This window comes from Maniola jurtina, chromosome 16 (assembly GCF_905333055.1).
Source record: "Maniola jurtina chromosome 16, ilManJurt1.1, whole genome shotgun sequence".
Taxonomy (NCBI): domain Eukaryota; kingdom Metazoa; phylum Arthropoda; class Insecta; order Lepidoptera; family Nymphalidae; genus Maniola; species Maniola jurtina.
This window is the reverse complement of record NC_060044.1, coordinates 4930881-4948902: the sequence shown is the minus strand read 5'-3', so window position 1 is coordinate 4948902 and position 18022 is coordinate 4930881. Positions and strand designations below refer to the sequence as shown.

Here is an 18022-nt window from a genome sequence, read left to right as displayed (position 1 = left end):
AAACATTGGTTTCGAGAATCTAATAAAGATTGAATTTTATTTCAATAGAGATATAATTCCTGGTACACGAGAAAATGATTTGATATTCTCTCCAGCTTTTGTTCGTTTACTTTTGCAGATCGCTTAGGTTTAGTTTAAAATTTATTTATATGAATTTGATACTTCTACATCTATTAGATGTTTTACCATTTATATTAATATCAATGGCATTTTGAAAAGTAACTGGTCGGGCGGTGAATAAGTTTCTTGCGTAAGTTTCTGATTAGTCAATAGCTGGCTGGCACTGAACGTTCCCGTATTTATCTAATCGGATTCCTCATTATCTTTTATTCGTGGCGAGTAGAAAGTTGGACCATAATTCTCATCCACTTAATTTGGGGCCGAGTTAGTTGCTCGATAAGACGATGCCCAATAATCTGACTCTTAGTACTTTGCCTTTTTATTATCTAGGGACTGACTTTATCGTTCCATAATAATTCGTCGTCACTGCCGCTATCACCCTCGCTCGACTTTCCTCCCTACCGTCTTCGAAGACTATGTTTGTTTAAAAGGAAAGAATTAACATACGATTTACTGAGATTATTACTTCATCGTGGTCACAGATTATTTTATCTAAAGTACACCCAAAAGTGTACCCTGATAAGTTTTCAAATAAATATTTGATGTTTCATTTCAAATGATGGTATCCGACAGATTTAGCAAAGATCTTTTGGTGCTAACAAACAATAGCTGCTCTCAGCAAAGCATAAAACCTCGAGTTTATTAAGAAGAACAATTGGTTGCTCAACAGTTCATGAGTTAAAGCATACGTAGGAGTTATTGTTCAGATTTGATTAAATACCTGGTTTCTTGTTAATTTAATACATTTTAAATAGGTAATTGTTTTATAATAAAACTACCGAAATCACGTTAATCTAAAACATTGTTCAATGAATATCATCTCAATCAAACTTAGAACTTTACTCTTGATGAGTTGGAATCCAAATTTTTTATGAAACAATGTCGCAAAGTTCTTCTATCGATTAAAAAAGAAATGACGCAAATCGGTTCTGAAATCTCGGAGATTTCGGTGTACATTGGTAGAAAAACACAACTCCCTTTTTGAAAGTCGGTTAAAAAAGTAGTATATGTTACTCCCTGGTCAATTCTCTACGTGTCTGTGAAAATCCCGTCAAAATCGATTCAGCCGTTCCGAAGATTAGCCTTTTCAAACAGACAGAGAGACAGACAGACAAAAATTTTAAAAACGTGTGATTCAGTTAGAGTATCGTTCAAATAACCATATGACCTTAATATGCGGTAGTTATTTTGATATTACAGACAGACACTCCAAGTAACTTAGTAAATAAGTATAGATAAAACTATAGTAAGTATTACTTATTTGTATTGTTTACCAATTTACCAACGAACAACGACAGGACAAGACGTATTAATTATGGAAGTAAAACACGGTAAGGTAGAGCAATTTTTTCAGCATCTATGCATTGAGTTTTGTTCCAATCAAGTTTCAACATGTATAAACAATGAATATACGGCCTTATTCTACTAGCAATGAACAACGACTCTTAGGTTGATGATACGTTATTAGCTACCACGCATTGTTAAACATACTTAAATTTTTATTCCACTTGTTGTTTTCGTTCTTCTGTAAGTATAACATTATGTTTATATCACACTAATATTATAAAGTTGAAAGTGTGTATGTTTGTTACTCCTTCACGCAAAAACTACTGGACGGATTTGGCTGAAATTTGGAATGGAGATAGATAATATCCTGGATTAGCACATAGGCTACTTTTTATCCCCGTGGGATCTATATATCTATAGATCCCACGGGGTTTCGAAAAACCTAAATCCACGCGGGCGAAGTCGCGGGCATCGGCTTGGTGGTTATAAAGTTGATATTTTTCTCGATCCTGCATGTTCATACCATCCAAAAGTACAAACACCGTTTTAACTTATGCAATTAATGATGGTTTCCTGGAGATTTTCATATTAAGTATGTTGAATAGAAGCATGCGTTACTTTGCAGAAGTCCGTAATACACAAGGAACAACAAGCTTAATTCGCGGTAATCCGCTAAAACAGTTAAAGCAATTGTACAATGTAACGTCAACCATCTCTTGAGGATGCTACAGCGTCAGAATGACACGTACGTATAGTGTGTAGACTACCTATATATACTATACCTTCTGTGTTATAGTTTTAAGCTATTTTATACCTACTTATTATTGCTTGGTTAATTTGATTGATATAAAGATAATTTTCCTATGAATCCGTTTTAAACTTTGTGCTATTCTATGTTAAACAATGGAACCAAGTTTCTAGTTCCTTTGGATATCTTACACACACTTACTCATTTGTTTCTGTAACAATAAAGATTATCTAATAGCACATGTTTCCTATGAATGCCATTGTGTTATGCAATCTTATTGTCTTCAACCAGCACTTTAAAACAATTGCACATAATTAGCTATGGTAGTTGTAAAATATATTATATATGATATATATTTACTATTATAAACTACATACTCACTGTATAATATTTATTATAATTAGTAGAATGTCAATGATTTCGTTTCTCTTATTATTTTTAACTTATACCTTGTGGTGAAAATACAATAAAGCCTAAATTAGCGTAGTGCAGTAATGCGTGTACTTTAATAGAAAAATTGTTTGTAAAATTCGTAATCATGGCGCCGTAAAATTGTTTAGACTTTCACTCATCGATTTGCTGCGGTTTGTGTTTGTTATTTTGCCGACAACAAACGATTTCATGTCACGAATGGGATGTGTATTGCGGTCTACCTATAGGAATCTATATTTAAAACGAGTTAAAATAGATAAAAAAGAATTGTAGTCACTTTAATAATGTTAAAGTTTAAGGGTGTCGGGTAGGGGGCTGCTACGAACTAAGGTTGAAATCTATAGAGTGCACTTCGACTTTGCTTAGACTTTGCTAGGTAGGTAAGTACACTTTCTTCACTCTTTTTTACCCTTAGAAGGTACTAAATAGGTACTTTCCACAGATACTTTTTCCCTTCTTTATAGTTAAAACCGCTTTATTTCAACTCTTAGCAACTCTGCTTCATTTCTTAGGAGTACTTCGTCACACAACGAGATCGCTTTCTCAAAATGTAAAATTTCTAGACCGCTTTGCAACGATGTGATTTGTCAAGAAATGTTATGTGTTCAATTTCGTATTATGCAGTCGATGCAGAGTGTATTTCGTATTTTGCTATACTTTATGCCATATGACGGCAATTTCATTCCCTGTGATTTGTAATAGAAGTGTTGCTTCGCGAATAATATCGTTCATGTTACGTGGAAAATGTTTGAAAACTAATGGAAAGTCTCTGTTTAATATATTAACCTACTTATATTCATTCTTAAATCCGAAATATGTCTATTTATATAATACTTTTCGCCTCAATTACTCAAGCATTTTTTCGAAATTGCACATGCAGCTACCTTGAGACAGACATCGAAAACATGTTCTTACTTCGGCAAAAAGCGTTTCTACTATTTCAAAAACCTAACTTCAATATAAATTCAAATACATATAATATTAATCCATACTTACCTATCTATACCTACCTACTTATTAATATTAGTAGTAAATGGAAAAGTGTCCGTTTCTTTTTTGTCTGTCTGTCTGCTAGCTTTTTCAGCCCATTCTTTTAACCCAATTATGACGGGACATGGACTTTTTATCCCGGAAAATCAAAGCGTTCCCACGGGAAATTAAAAAAACCTAAGTGCACGCAGACGTAGTCGCAGGCATTATATCTAGTCCAATAAAGTTTTAAGCGTCTCGTACCTGGAAGAACATGTTATGCTGTCGGTCCTCGTCATCATCATTATCATAAGCTGATAGCTGATAGTAATCTTTAATTGGAAATTTATTCTTAACCTAAGCTACTCGTTTACTCATAACAGGTTGCAACGGATAGCAACCGTTCCCTATAAAAAGTAGTAACCTATCATCAGTAAGAGTTTAGAATAATAAAGGGAGTCTAATTAATTACCAGGAAAATGAAAAAACAAGAAAAGAGGTTCTTTGTGGTCGAATCAATTTCAAAATTACTCTACAGATTCGAAAATTTAATAACCAATTAACAGCACGTGAACTATAGTACCGTTGCAATTATGTTTCTCACAACAACAGTTTTCCTCCTTTAGGAAATTATAGCAAATTATCACATACCTGATTTAAAACGGTACGAGCTACGAGTACTCTACTCGTGGCTCGTATAGGTACCTACTTATAAGTTAACTAGTGGGTTAATGAAATAAATTACTAGTAAAAATACTAGATATGGTAACGGACTTAACATAGTACATACTTAGTATGTAGTACATAATCATCCCATTATCATCTCGACCTACCGTCACCTCTCAGAACGAGGGTAGCAGGTTCACTACGTTGATCAAATGTAGATCAGCAGACTTCACACACAGTTGTCACAGTTTGAGAACGTTATGGCGAACAAACGTTATGAAGACAATGTTGATTAACTCACAGTATTTTAATTGCTTAAAACGCACATAACCCCGAAAAGTTAAATGATCTAGACCTGTAATTAGGAATCAAGCTTCAATACCTAATATTGTGTAGTAATTAACAGTACTTAAGTTTATATCTGTCTCAATTTCAGCTCTATTGTACCTACATCTGATTAGACATTTATAAATGTTGAACTTAAGAATGGGTGCCTATTTTAAAGGACCACTCAAAAAGAGAAGGTTTTTAATTTGGCGCGTATTTTTTTTCATAGGGGTGCATACCCCAGGTATCGTGGGCAATTAGCATGACAAATGAAAGCAGTGACATTTCGCAGCCATGACGTATCACGGTTGTCGGTAATATCTGTTTGCTATCTATCACTCCTACTATCCCTTTGCCCAGTAGACCATACCCTTTTAGCTGCATTTCACTTTCACTGGCACTTGTTTTGACTTATTTAGTTTACATATTCATATCTACTGTAGAATCAGATCAAACCCTTATACATATTATACCTATTCTGTGGATTTTATATTTTTATAGCCAACCAAAGCACCTGGTGTACCTTCTAAAACTAACTTGCCATTTATGACTTGCGTTGCCCTTATTCTGCCATTAGCTGCCCGCGACTTCGACCGCGTGGATTTGAGTTTTAAAAAATCCCGTGGAAACTCTTTGATTTTCCGGGATAAAAACTAGTATATCACATTCTCCAGATCTTTAAGTATACCCATGCAAAAAATCACGTCAATCCATTGTTCTATTGCGATGTGATTGAAGGACAAACCAACAAACAATAAACCAGAAAATAAACACTCTTTCGCATTCATAATATGGGTAGTGTTTTAGTATGGAGAAGCACACGAAGATTTAATAACGCCCATGGCATATTTATTGTATGTATTGTAATAGTTTTCACTTGGACCTCAATGATTTAAAAGAATTTATTATATATCTATGTACCTACATACTCTTACTATACATATAAATACAGCCTAGGCTCTAGCCACTATATGTAAAATGGCTGTATATATAGAGCGATTTTACATAAGATGCAAAACCTGTCATCTTAATGGTATAGAATTTTTAGCCGAAAAGCTAATGACATAAATGCAAACGTATGTACCTTGTTCAGGTAAAATTAGCATAACAAACGCACGGACGACTCCGCTAGTCTCGCCGAACGTTTAGTATCTACCACACGTTCATACGGTCGTGTTCGCTAGACCGTGGCTTTTTCAGCTGCATTCTCACTTTCCAGTACATTTGTTAAATTTGACACATGCAACATCCTCGACGAAGAGTTAAAACTTTTTCTTACACGCTCTTATATAAAAATAAGCTTATGCCCGCGACTTCGTTCGCGTGGCCTTCAATTTCAAACCCCCTTAGGGGTAAAATATTTTCTTAGCGGATGTCTACGTCATAGCCTACCTGCATGCCAAACAACCCGATTCGTCCACTGGTTCAGTTTTTCCTTTTTAACCCCCCACCCAAAAAGAGGGGTGTTGTAAGTTTGACGTGTATATCTGTGTATCTGTCTGCAGAGGCGGCTCGTGAGATTTGTTCATGGGTGTTCACAAAAAAAAAATCTTGCTTACTACTACTAAATACTCACTGTGCTATGTTGCTGTCAAGTTCGCACTGCCATCTTGATATGTATCTGCCATTCTTTTGTCACTATTACTTAACTGTCAATGTCAATGAACTTATATTAATTATTTACCCAATGACCTCTCTGTAGTACGGTTTTACGATTGAATTTGATTTATTACTTTACCTACTGAAATCGCAAACTAATACTGAACTCATAGCCCGATGTCAAATTGATATTTGAAGAACCGTGATTTTTCGGTCAGTGTCATGGAACAGTTATTAATCCTTCAGGCACTACACAACACTACAACACACTAATTAGGTAGGTACCTTTACTTGTAAAGGAAATCCATTCGTCGGTCTTTTTGGCGAGCAAAAACTTCTATCACTTTTTTGTGAAAGTCTGAGATGGAATTTATTAAGCGTTTTTCAATGGTTATCATACATAACGCATTCAGGCGGTCTTGCGCCATAGTGTTGCGTGTAAAAGTTTTGACTTTATTTAAAGTTGAAAAACAGCGCTCACTTTCTACAGAGGTCATCGGAATAGTACACACAATTTTTAAGAGCTTCATACTTTCAGCAAATACCGATTCTAACGAAAAATCCATAAAATGCTGAAGTAAAGCAACAGCGCCGTCGGCGTTATGAAAATCTTCTCTGCTGTAAATTACTAACAGCTCATTTTTAAGTTTCACTTTTTCGAAAAAGTCGTAAGTGGTTACCACTTTTTTAAAATCATCCTCCGGAAAACTCTTGTTGTATTCCACAAATTTATCGGTGTAGAACAATTTTGATGCCAATAAATGATCCGTATGCAAAAATCTGTCTTTAATCTGAATTCGTAAAACGTCGCATACTTCTTTCCTCATAACTGAATGATTCACGTTATCAGGCCGACGTTTTTTCTTAGGCGAAGGAGGTGAAACGGCATCCCGTAAGTCGTTTATAACTTTTTCGAATTTGCTGACTTCTTTCATAATCTTTATGGAGTCAATGGATCGAGACTGTAAAAATTTGAACAGCATTTCACAGTGAGGCATAAGAATCGCGAAAAAGTTCAGCCAATACAAAAAATTGTCATTATTTAAATATGATAGAAGCGTTTGAGCTTGATTAAAAGTACTGGGGTCACTGTTATTACTGTCCATTATTGTTTGCATACATTCTTTCAGGGGCTCTATGTTATCGTGGACAACTTTCACTGTACGTGTATTATAATTCCATCTTGTCTGTGGAGCGGCAGGTATTCTTCGGTGCACAATTTCTTTTAAAAATTCGGATCGTTTCGGCGAGCGCGTAAAAAACGTCGGAAATGCATGCAAGTTGCAAAAAAAGCTCCTTATTGTATTATTGATCGATGCACATTTCTCTAAAATTAAATTAAGTTGATGCGCATAACAATGTACATAATACGCGTATGGGTACATGTTTCTGACAACCTTTTGGACTCCATTTGTACTTCCACTCATGACGGAAGCTCCGTCGTAACTTTGTCCAATTAATTTATTTTTATTGATCTCCAAAGAATCGAGCTCTTTTATGATTTCAGTCGCTATTACTTCGGCTGTATAACCTTTAGGTTGTAAAAATTTCAAAAATCTTTCGTATATTTTACCATCATGTATATACCGTACAATAAACACTAGCTGTTGAATAGTGGAACAATCGGTTGCCTCGTCCGCCTGAATCGCTACAAACTCTGCATTTTTTATTTGCATTTTTATTTCACTTGTGCAAACTTCATAAATAGCATCTAAAATATCATTTTGAATTGACTTGGACGTACCTTTAAAAACCGAACTGCTTGATAAATGCTGTTTCATGGCCAAATCAATCTCTGATACAAAATCAACCAAACCTCTATATATTCCGGGATTGACTGATTCCGCAGATTCATCGTGCCCCCGTAATGCAATTTGGAATGCACCACAAAAAACTACACAATCTATTAATCGTCTTAAAATATATCGATTTTCATCAACGCGTTCATTAAATTCTTTAATAGATTTTCGATAAGCAGAATCGAGCGCCTTACGAATATCTTGCCGCCCGATGGATGCCAATTGCACTTCATTTAACATATGTAATCGAGACTGTGAATGTTTCTTTACTTTAATTGATAGATGCGCTAAATCATCAACACCTGTTTCAGTCCATACAGACTCACCAGTACCGCTGACGCCAGATCCAAACACAAGACACGGGAAACAAAATAATTTGTTGGTATCTTTACAACCGCACAACCACGGTGTTTTAATATATTGTTCAGGTTTAAAAACACGCGTGTAAGTTTTAGTTTTTGCACTACATTTTTGAGTTAGTTGAATTGCAGGCCGTGGTGGCCCCTTGGCCTTTAGTTCGAGACGTACCTCTAAAGTCTTTTCACAGTTTTTTATAAAAGACACACTGGTTTGTTCCATTTTAACAATAAATAACAACAACAACAAAAAAAAAAACGCAAATAAACAATTTTTCTTATAATTAAACGCTATCTAGATACTCGTACAGTGATTAAGTAACAGCCGTCTTCGCGCGCAAAGTGACTATGAGGTCAGAGATGACCCTATGCCGGGACGTTTCAGTTTTCACAGATGTTTACATAAAATAGGCAACGCCGCATTATTGACCGTTCGGTATGATCCTTGAGGTTTGTTTTTCTAAACTGCGAACTCTGCGAACTGGCAACGTTGCATAGGAGCGGCGCACCACATTCAGCTAATTTCTCGTACAAAATCTTTTGTTTCACGTGTCGGAGCATGCTGAGCTTTCCCTTTCGCACCCCTTGAGTTCAGTATTGTTTCTTGTATGGAGATTTATTTCATAGGAGCGATGTTGCTGGCGCTCCACTCAGTAGTCGGTACAAGTTTGCCCAAGTATTTAAAAAGGTACTAATTATACTCGTATACATTATATTAGTAGGTAAGTAAAAGAATGTGTTACGATAACCAATTAAGTAGAAATAATAAATTGACTTAAAAAAATATTTTGATACTTGTAAAATTTTGTGGGAGTTCACTGCACCAGCGCTCCTTAGAAAGAGCCGCCGGTGTCTGTCTGTGGCATCGTAGCTTCTAAACTAATGAACCATTCTTGATCGAGAGTGTTCTTAGCTATAATCCAAGATAATCGGTTCAGCAGTTTGAAAGTTATCAGCTCTTTTCTAGTTACTGTAACCTTCACTTGTCGGGCGTGTTATAAATTTTTAATGTACACTTGTATATACATATTTAGATACACATTATTTTTCATTTAACGTTTCCGGCATCAGTTTCCCCCTCCACCTTCAAGTCAAGAGTGAATCAGGATCTTCTAGACAAACGCGTTCCATCTTAGCCTGCATCATTACTTGCCAGAAAGTTTGATTGCAGCCAAGCTTGTCAAAAAAATAAAAAATCCTGCATTTCCCGCCATTTTATTAAAGAGGATCAAAGATAAATACATTTCAAAGGAAGTTTACCAACTCATCTATTGTTTTAATACAATAATTGCGGTTTAAATTCAGTGGCTCGCAACGAAACAGTAACACAAGACAATTTACCAATAACAGATTAACTGTCCGCAGCTGCTCCAAATAGAAATTCTTCACTTCACTGCTCCTTTGACGGAAGGCGAAATGACTCACAATTGTATGTAAAGCCGGATTAACATCATTTGCGATACTCTATGCTACTAGATAGGTACGTATATAGTCTATCATATTATCAATATACGAGCTCCTAGCGAGTGTAGACTGCCTTTTCAGGGATGAACGACAGGACTACGATTCAGTGTTACTATATTATTGCAACTGGCCAAAAGTTGCAAGTATGAGAACCTCGATGGGAGGTTCATATTTGTGCATTTCAGGGAAGAGACGTTGGTGCCATGGGCCCCGAGGACTCGAGCTCTTTTGAAGAGATTTCAAAAAGAAAAGGCTATCTAGTCTACCGTTTACTCAAGAGCTGGCAGCTACTGGCAGCATCTGGCAAAGGGCAGTGCTGACAGCATCTTTTTGTAGATTAGGGCCAGGGCTTTTGTAGATTACTTTTATTTATCACTAACTCTTGTAGGTATATATCTTCAGAAATTCAATGAATAATTTTGAATTGTATTTACTTGCCTAACAAGATTATAATAACTATTGTTTCTGTTATATTTGTGTAAAAAAAGCTGATTTGTGTATTTTGTATCACCATTCATACTTATCAAATATTTAGTGTCTAACAAAAGAGATATTTGCGTGTTTTTCACGCTGTCGAAGTGAAATCGTTTTACGAAAAACAATCTCGATTTTCACCAGTTACATTGTTTAATTGGCTTTTATCAACGCACTTGTAAAAAATTGCTATATATTTGATTCACTTATATTTTATTTTATAACTGTAAAATTGGTAAATATTTTGTTTAATACTTTGAACTCGGGATAAAAAGAAGCCTATGTGTTATTTCAGGGTACAAGTATCTTCATTCTAAAATTCAGCCATATTTGTTCAATCGTTGTGGCCTGTGGGAACTCTTTGGTTTTCTAGGATAAGAATTAGCCTATATCCGTTTCCCGTCCGATAAAAGCTATTTCTGTAGGTACTAAAATATGACGCCTGTAATTTCATCAGTCTAAATTTAGGGTTTTTAAAGATCCCGTTAGGACTTTTCCGGTTTTTTTTGAGAAGAGTATGTCGTTCCCAAGCTATTTCTGTACCTTTCCTCAAAATCAGTTAACCGGATGGGCCGTGAAAAGCTAGCAGCTGGACAGACAGACAGACAGACATACTTTCGCATGGTTTAGTATGGATTAATATTGGGATAGCAGAATTATATAAAATTGATAAAATGAACTTTACAAAATATTTAAAAGTTTGTTGTCAACCAGTCATGGACGCATTTGCGTTGAAAATGCAGTTTCGAAATCTATGTCGAGGTCAGTGTTCATTACACGCCACTTAGTACTTAAAACTTCAAAATAATAATAAAAATGTGTTTTTATTTGACTTTTAAACATTGATTACAAGTTAATTATCAAGCAATATGCTATTATTTAGGTAATTTCGATTGTTTTTATTTTTGAAATAATGAAAGCCCACCACTTCGCCATTTTATTTATGAGAAAACGGCAACATAACGAACGAACTACTAGAAACATAATCACATGTTTTTTTTATTCATTACATTATATTAATTATTCATTAATTTTTATTATTATGGCAAACACGTAGGTAATACCGACTGTCAACATCCGAGATTAGACGTCACGTATGGGTTGGCAGGGTGTTTTTTTGACCATAAAAAATGCTAGGAATTGATTTTAGTTAACTCACGCTATGTGGCGTGAGGTAGGGTGTTGCAAATGTGTTTTTACATAATACTAGAGGATGCCCGCGGCTTCGCCCGCTTGGATATCGGTTTTTTAAATCCCGTAGGAACTCTTTGATTTCTGCGATAAAAAGTAGCCTATGTCCTTCCCCGGGATGTATCCCAAATCTGTACCAAATTTCATTAAAATACAGACGGACAGACTGACAGACAGATAGACAGACAGACACACTTTCGCATTTATAATATTAGTATGGATAACGAGATGATGCCCGCGACTTCGTCCGCGTGGATTTAGGTTTTCGAAATCCCGTGGGAAATCTTTGTTTCCCGGGATAATCCAAGATATTATCTATCTCCATTCCAAATTTCACCCAAATCCGTTTAGTAGTTTTTGCGTGAAGGAGTAAACATACACACACATACACACATACTTTCGCCTTTATGTAGTGTGATGATATTATATCGCCTAGGATGGTTTCAAGCTTAGATTTGACCACGCGTAATTTTTGTATTTATTCTGTATATCAGTGACTTTATTGGGTTTGTTGGACATTTTAAAAGGAACAGCAAAAGATGCGTTACAGACGGTTAAAGTTACGTTACGGTTATCGCTAAGCTTTGGCTCCACACCATAAGAATATTTTAATTTAGGATCTGTGATCATAATATAACAAAGAGACTACTAAGTTATGTCCTAAGACTGACTCTCAACAGCATTTACTGGTTTTCAACTAACACTGAAGAATAAAAGGTCCGAGAAAAATAATTTTCTCTTTCCAGACGGGACAAGTCACACCATTGTGAAAGGATTTGAAAGAAAATACCCTTTTCATGGTTTCCGAGGCTATTAAATTCCTCCTACGCCATAAAAGACCTTCGTAGTCATTCATTTCTAGATGATATAATTTTTTACGGTGCAGTCAAGAAGATATTGAGCATACCTTCCTGTTTTTCTTTTCTGGCAGGTACGAATGTACATCGCCGTATAAATTAACAGTTTAAGAGTTTTGTTGGTTTGTTAGTAGCTCATAGTTTTTTTTTTGAAACAAAATATACTCAGTTAATCTGTACCTACATCAATTTACTCTGAAATAGAGCTTTAGTGCGTATTATTTTGCAAACAGGAAACGCTACACTTTTTTTGCAAATCAAATAGTCTTCCCCTATCAGTAGTGTTTGCTCAGTAAATAAAGCAACACAAAAACTCTGTATAGCAAGCCCTTATTGAATACCCAAATTTTCACGTAATATATTCAGGCGCAGGTTCACGAAAATAAACAAGCACGATACACTGAATGCGAAGTACTGGATTGCTGTAAACAACTTCCTTTACAGCGTTCAATGGATGTATTTCAATATTCCTAATCTGTTAAGGGTCTGAAACCACTTATTGCGTATTCAGGACGCATGGCGAGGCATAAATATCCCTACCGTACTCATTACAATAACTTCGTCTCGGGATTGGACGTCTCTGGGGATGGAAACCGACGCCTTATCCCGTGGGATCTTGCTTATTTGGATAATGGATTTTGCTGTCACCATAATAGTGTAATAAGTGTTTTGTCTCGGTCACTAATCTTATAAGGAAATCTGAACAGCTATTTTTATGTCGTCGCTGACCACAGTCACATCATAATAATCAAGTTTGAAAAAGATGTAAAGACATTACGAAGAAGAGACTTAAATTATTTTATCTTTATTTTTTTCTCAATGAATAATAAAATCTCTAGTTTGATTTTCACGTGTAGGGACTTTAGAAGAAATTTAAATATTCATCTGTAGATACTATATCTAAACTAAGTGTTTTTCGATAGCTGTAGAGTCTAGATGTTAAGGTAGGAATCATCTAGTGCGCAATAAATAAAGGAAAATCGAACGATACTTATTAGATTACATTTGCCTAACCAGCGTCAATCACTCTTTACCAATATATCTCTGTCAAATTAATAACGATAAGCTTGTAATTACACTGAAAGTAATTTTACAGCATAAGGCTATCGTTGCCAACGATCCCCCGTCGATTTCCTACGTATGATATTATTGTTCTTATCTCTATCTGCCCTGGTTCGTGCATTCTCGGTTCCTAGATCGGTACATTTGTGATAACCAAATTTCAAATTGCTGTGATTGGCTGAATTTACCATGTTCTTGCTGCGACAGTGAGTTTGAGCCACTAGCGGAACAATGTTAGCCGGTCAGAAATGATTGCAATTAGTCAACCTGTTTGACGTCCGTGTTCTGTTTTCGATTACAAAAAAGAAAAATTGTTGTTGCAATCATCAATTTTAGCAAATAGTGAAAGAGAGTCGGCCAATCAGAGGTCACAACTACCGTCACACTTTCTGTCACACTATGGCAGTAGGCATACCGAGTAATGAAAACAATTTTTCATTCTGTCTAGGTCGAAGTAGGGTTGCCACCTGGCTCTTTTTGATTTACAGGCTACCACCATCAAAAATACGGGGTTTAGATTTGAAGAAATTTGAAAATTTGAAGTATTTGAAGAAATAGGCGGTGGTTCTCTCTGAAATGCATGGAAAGCCTATTTAGATATTTCGGTTTATTTGTAAGTTTTGTATTTTTTCTCTGTATGTTGCCGTATCTTGATTGGTGAACTGTGTTTGCAATGTGGTTTTAAATAAAAGATTTATTTATTTAAATAGCTTTTAAAAACTCTTAGTGTTGTAAAGCAAAATGTTATACATTTCATGCATACAATCTTCTCATTTCAACTTAAAATTACATTTAATTTGTAATTCCACCTTCACAGTATCAATACTATGGCCGTAGCCAGGAATCGATTGCGGGAGAGGTTTTATTAGGGCCGGAACTGAATCCTGTCATGAGGAAAAAAACATTCGCTCAACTTTATGGGCTAATTACCTGGTTAGTGGAATTTGGCCTTTCAATTTGACAGTGAGATAAAATACAACAATAAAAAAGCGCGAGCGCAGTGAGCGTAAGTGTTTTTGGTTCAATACAGAAAAAATTAAAGTGAAAGGGAAACGAGTGTAGCCATAGCAATATTTTATTTTTAAAGCTTCCTATCCATACTAATATTACGAATACGACAGTATATCTATTTGCCTATCTATTTGTTACCCTTTCACGGCCCATCTTCTTTACCAAAATTTTGGTACTTACTATTCAGAGGTAACTTGCATCCCAGACATTTTTTTTAGGCGGCTTTTTAGCCCGGAAAATCCCCCACGGAATTTTTAAAAATCTAAATTCATGCAAACGAAATTGCGGGGTTTACACCAAGTAATAGAAATTCAAAGCGCGAGTGAAGTGAGCGCGAAATGTTTGATATATTTCCAAAAAAAAATTGGTAAGCAAATGCAAGAAATAGTGTAAGTATTATTTTAGGCTTAGGTTTTTGACGGCTTCCCAGGCGCAGTCGCCATTTCAAAATTTCTGGTCTGGTGGGAGGCTTCGGTCATGGCTAGTTATATGGTTAGTATGGCCCTAACGGCCAAGAAATTAGACTGCATCATCACTTACCACTAGAAAAGATTAAAGTCACGGGCTAACTTGTATAAAAAAAGGCTTACATCCTCAAACCAAGCCCCGCCGCCTTGGCTACGACCATGATCAATATCGAGTGGGTTTCGGCTACGCATTGCCGCAAAAGGAAAATATTCTTTCTACTGGACATAACGTCAGTGTTTGATTTCGCCAGCCAGCTCCTGCTGAATTTGTAAAAAACCGGCCAAGTGCGAGTCAGACCCACGCACCGAGGGTTCCGTATTCGGGTATTTTTTTCCGACATTTTACTCGAGAAATCAAAAACTGTTATGCATTAAAAAAATATGCATAAAAATAAATAAAAATCTGTTTTAGAATGAACAGGTAAAGCCCTTTCATATGATAACCCACTTGATATATGTAGTTATCTTACTTTGAAAATTGAAAATACTAATATTTGTTCATGAACACATGACAGACGGATAGAAGAACAAATGGACAGACGGACAGACGGAAAGACTGACAGACTGACAGACAACGAAGTGATCCTATAAGAGTTCTTTTTTGCTTTTGAGTTACGGAACCCTAAAAATATTTAGTTTTATTTGCCCCGTATTTTATTTTCATAATTACAGGTTTCTGTATCCTGAAATACGGGGTAACCAGTAAAATACGGGGCCTCTGGCAACCCTATTCGGAAAACACTGTCACATTCAAGTTAATGTCAAATATTTTGTTTTCAATTACAGAAAGCTGCATCAATCATTATTACAATATTTTCTTTGTTGTGATTGGCTGAATTTTTGAGTTTCAGCCAATAAACAGACTATTTGCCAATTAAACGTCATAACAATATAAATGCCAGAAAGTTTAACCAAATAAAACAAACTTAATGAGAACCTAGTGAGAATGCAAACGGCACACAATTTATAATACATATTATGTTAGTCGTATATAATAGATATTATAGTAGTCGTTCACTTTGGTAATAGTCAGATTGTCATCAAACCCGGTATGATATTGGTCGATGTATCGTAAATTATTGTTTCGGTGACTAATATTTTTATTATCTATTTATCTTTGAACAGAATGGAATAGAATGAAATGGAATGGAATACAATGATAAATTTTTATTCCTGTAAACTTTTAGGTAAACTTCAAAGTGTTTTTGGATGGTCAGAAAAATTTACCACTGGTTCGGAATGCCGATCCTACGTTTTCTAGGGTTTCGTACCTCAAAATGAAAAACGGAACTCTTATAGGATCACTTTGTTGTCTATCTCTCTGTCTGTCGTGTGTGTCAAGAAAACCTCTAGGGTACTTCCCGTTGACTCAAAACCATGAAATTTGGCAGGTAACCTAACTGCGTAATTTTGGGTAGTTTTTTTAATCGATAAAGAAAGTTTGTGACATTGTTCAATAAAAAATTTGGATTCCAACTCCTCAACCCTGATGTTGCAGGGGACCTGACTACTAAAGCTAATGGGATTTAATAAGTGTCGATTATTAATTGATATTGAAGGTATCTATACCAAGTAAACACTTTGTCGTTGACCTCAACCCTGATGCTGTAAGAAATTGCATTCCTAAATCCTGGTGATCCCTCGGGATTTGAAAAGGATCATCCGTTTAAATATTCTTACGTGATACAGAAACAAGTTGCATCCCGGGGACGGGCTATTACGGAGAGGCAACTTTTGTTCTGGGAAATGAAAGGATCGGGATTTTTAAAAACCTAAATCCACGCGAGCGAAGCTGCGGGCATTAGCTAGTTGTAAATATATTTAGAAGCTACTATAAGATAATAGATAAGGTACTTATTTCCTTATATTTTTATTGTATGGCAGCGCGCGGTTTTAAATTATAAATTGCACGTCCTGTCCTTTTCTGTAATACATTTTTTTCTCAATATCTACCGCTTTATCTCATAGCAAGAGTCCGTAAGACATAATAAGCAAAATATACAATTTTTGCAGTTTCCACGTCAGTACCTGTCGAATTTTTCTAACAGTGTAAGCAGCAGAGCTGAGTTTACCATCAAGTGTTGATATGTGGGTGTTCCATAGAAGCTTTGCATCTAACATTATACCGAGAAACACGGGGTTCTCCTTTATTTTCAACATATGATTATTTATCAATGAATTTATGTCATTTAAGGTCCTGGTATTGGGCAGTGTGAATTCAACACACTTAGATTTCTTTGCATTTGGAAGTAAATTGTTCGCAATAAATCAGAGAGTGACCTGTGATATGGCATTACATATAGTATACATTGTCAAAAATTATAATATTAAAGCTGTGCGTATTGCGTGAGGAATAGGTTGCAAGAGAGTTGCAACTTGCACTCAGGGTTTGATGCATGCTCTATTGCCAGCAAACATGAGACATATTTTTATCTACAGGCAACGTCTGAGTAGGTAACGCATACGTCTAACGCAAGTTGAAATGTACCAGTGTATTTAGTTAGACCTATCGACAAGTTTGGAGTTGGGTGCAGTCTAAATGTGGCCCGTGTGTTTAGACTGTCAGTTTCTGTCAGTTTCACGTGTCGTCCCCCGCACTTCACCACCCCGCTTGCACAAATCGAGACAGCACGAAATTTTCAAGATTTCTGGGTGTAATTTCTGGTTTTCGTAGTTCCCACATAATTATAACAATATAAAATATATAACGATAATTTTTTTACTACATAATATTCATTAAATTTTCTAGGTCTGTGGTTTTTCCAAATTTCATTAAATTGCTTCGTTGTCTAGAAAAACGAGCACAAAGTTGGGCCTTTTTTTAAAGAAAAATACAAATCTTTGAGCCCCTGTAATTTTAAAACTACATATTTTTAGAAAAATCTAAAACACCACAGACACAGATATTAGTTTCTAGACTATGTCTGCAAAATTTCATGGACTTTGGTTGCTTAATATTCAAATGAAATGGGAACTACGATTGTATGGAGTAAGTGACGGAGAGAGCTCTGTTAAATACTTGTTTCCTTGAGTTGACGCGGACCGGTTATTTATAAGTTCAAGTATAGTGATTGCATGATTACTGTCGTTACAAATTATGTAAGTGCAGGGTAATGACTTTATATAACGACTTTATATTGTATTTTATATGGGAGGAATAATGAATCTCTGTCTATTAGATAGGATTGGTTAA

General features: G+C 35.6%; 1 protein-coding gene across 8 annotated transcripts in view; it reads left to right on the top strand.

Moving 5' to 3' along the window:
• LOC123873201 (protein sprint) overlaps window positions 1–18022 on the top strand; it is a 347503-nt gene that overhangs the window by 208456 nt on the left and 121025 nt on the right. The window lies entirely within an intron of this gene.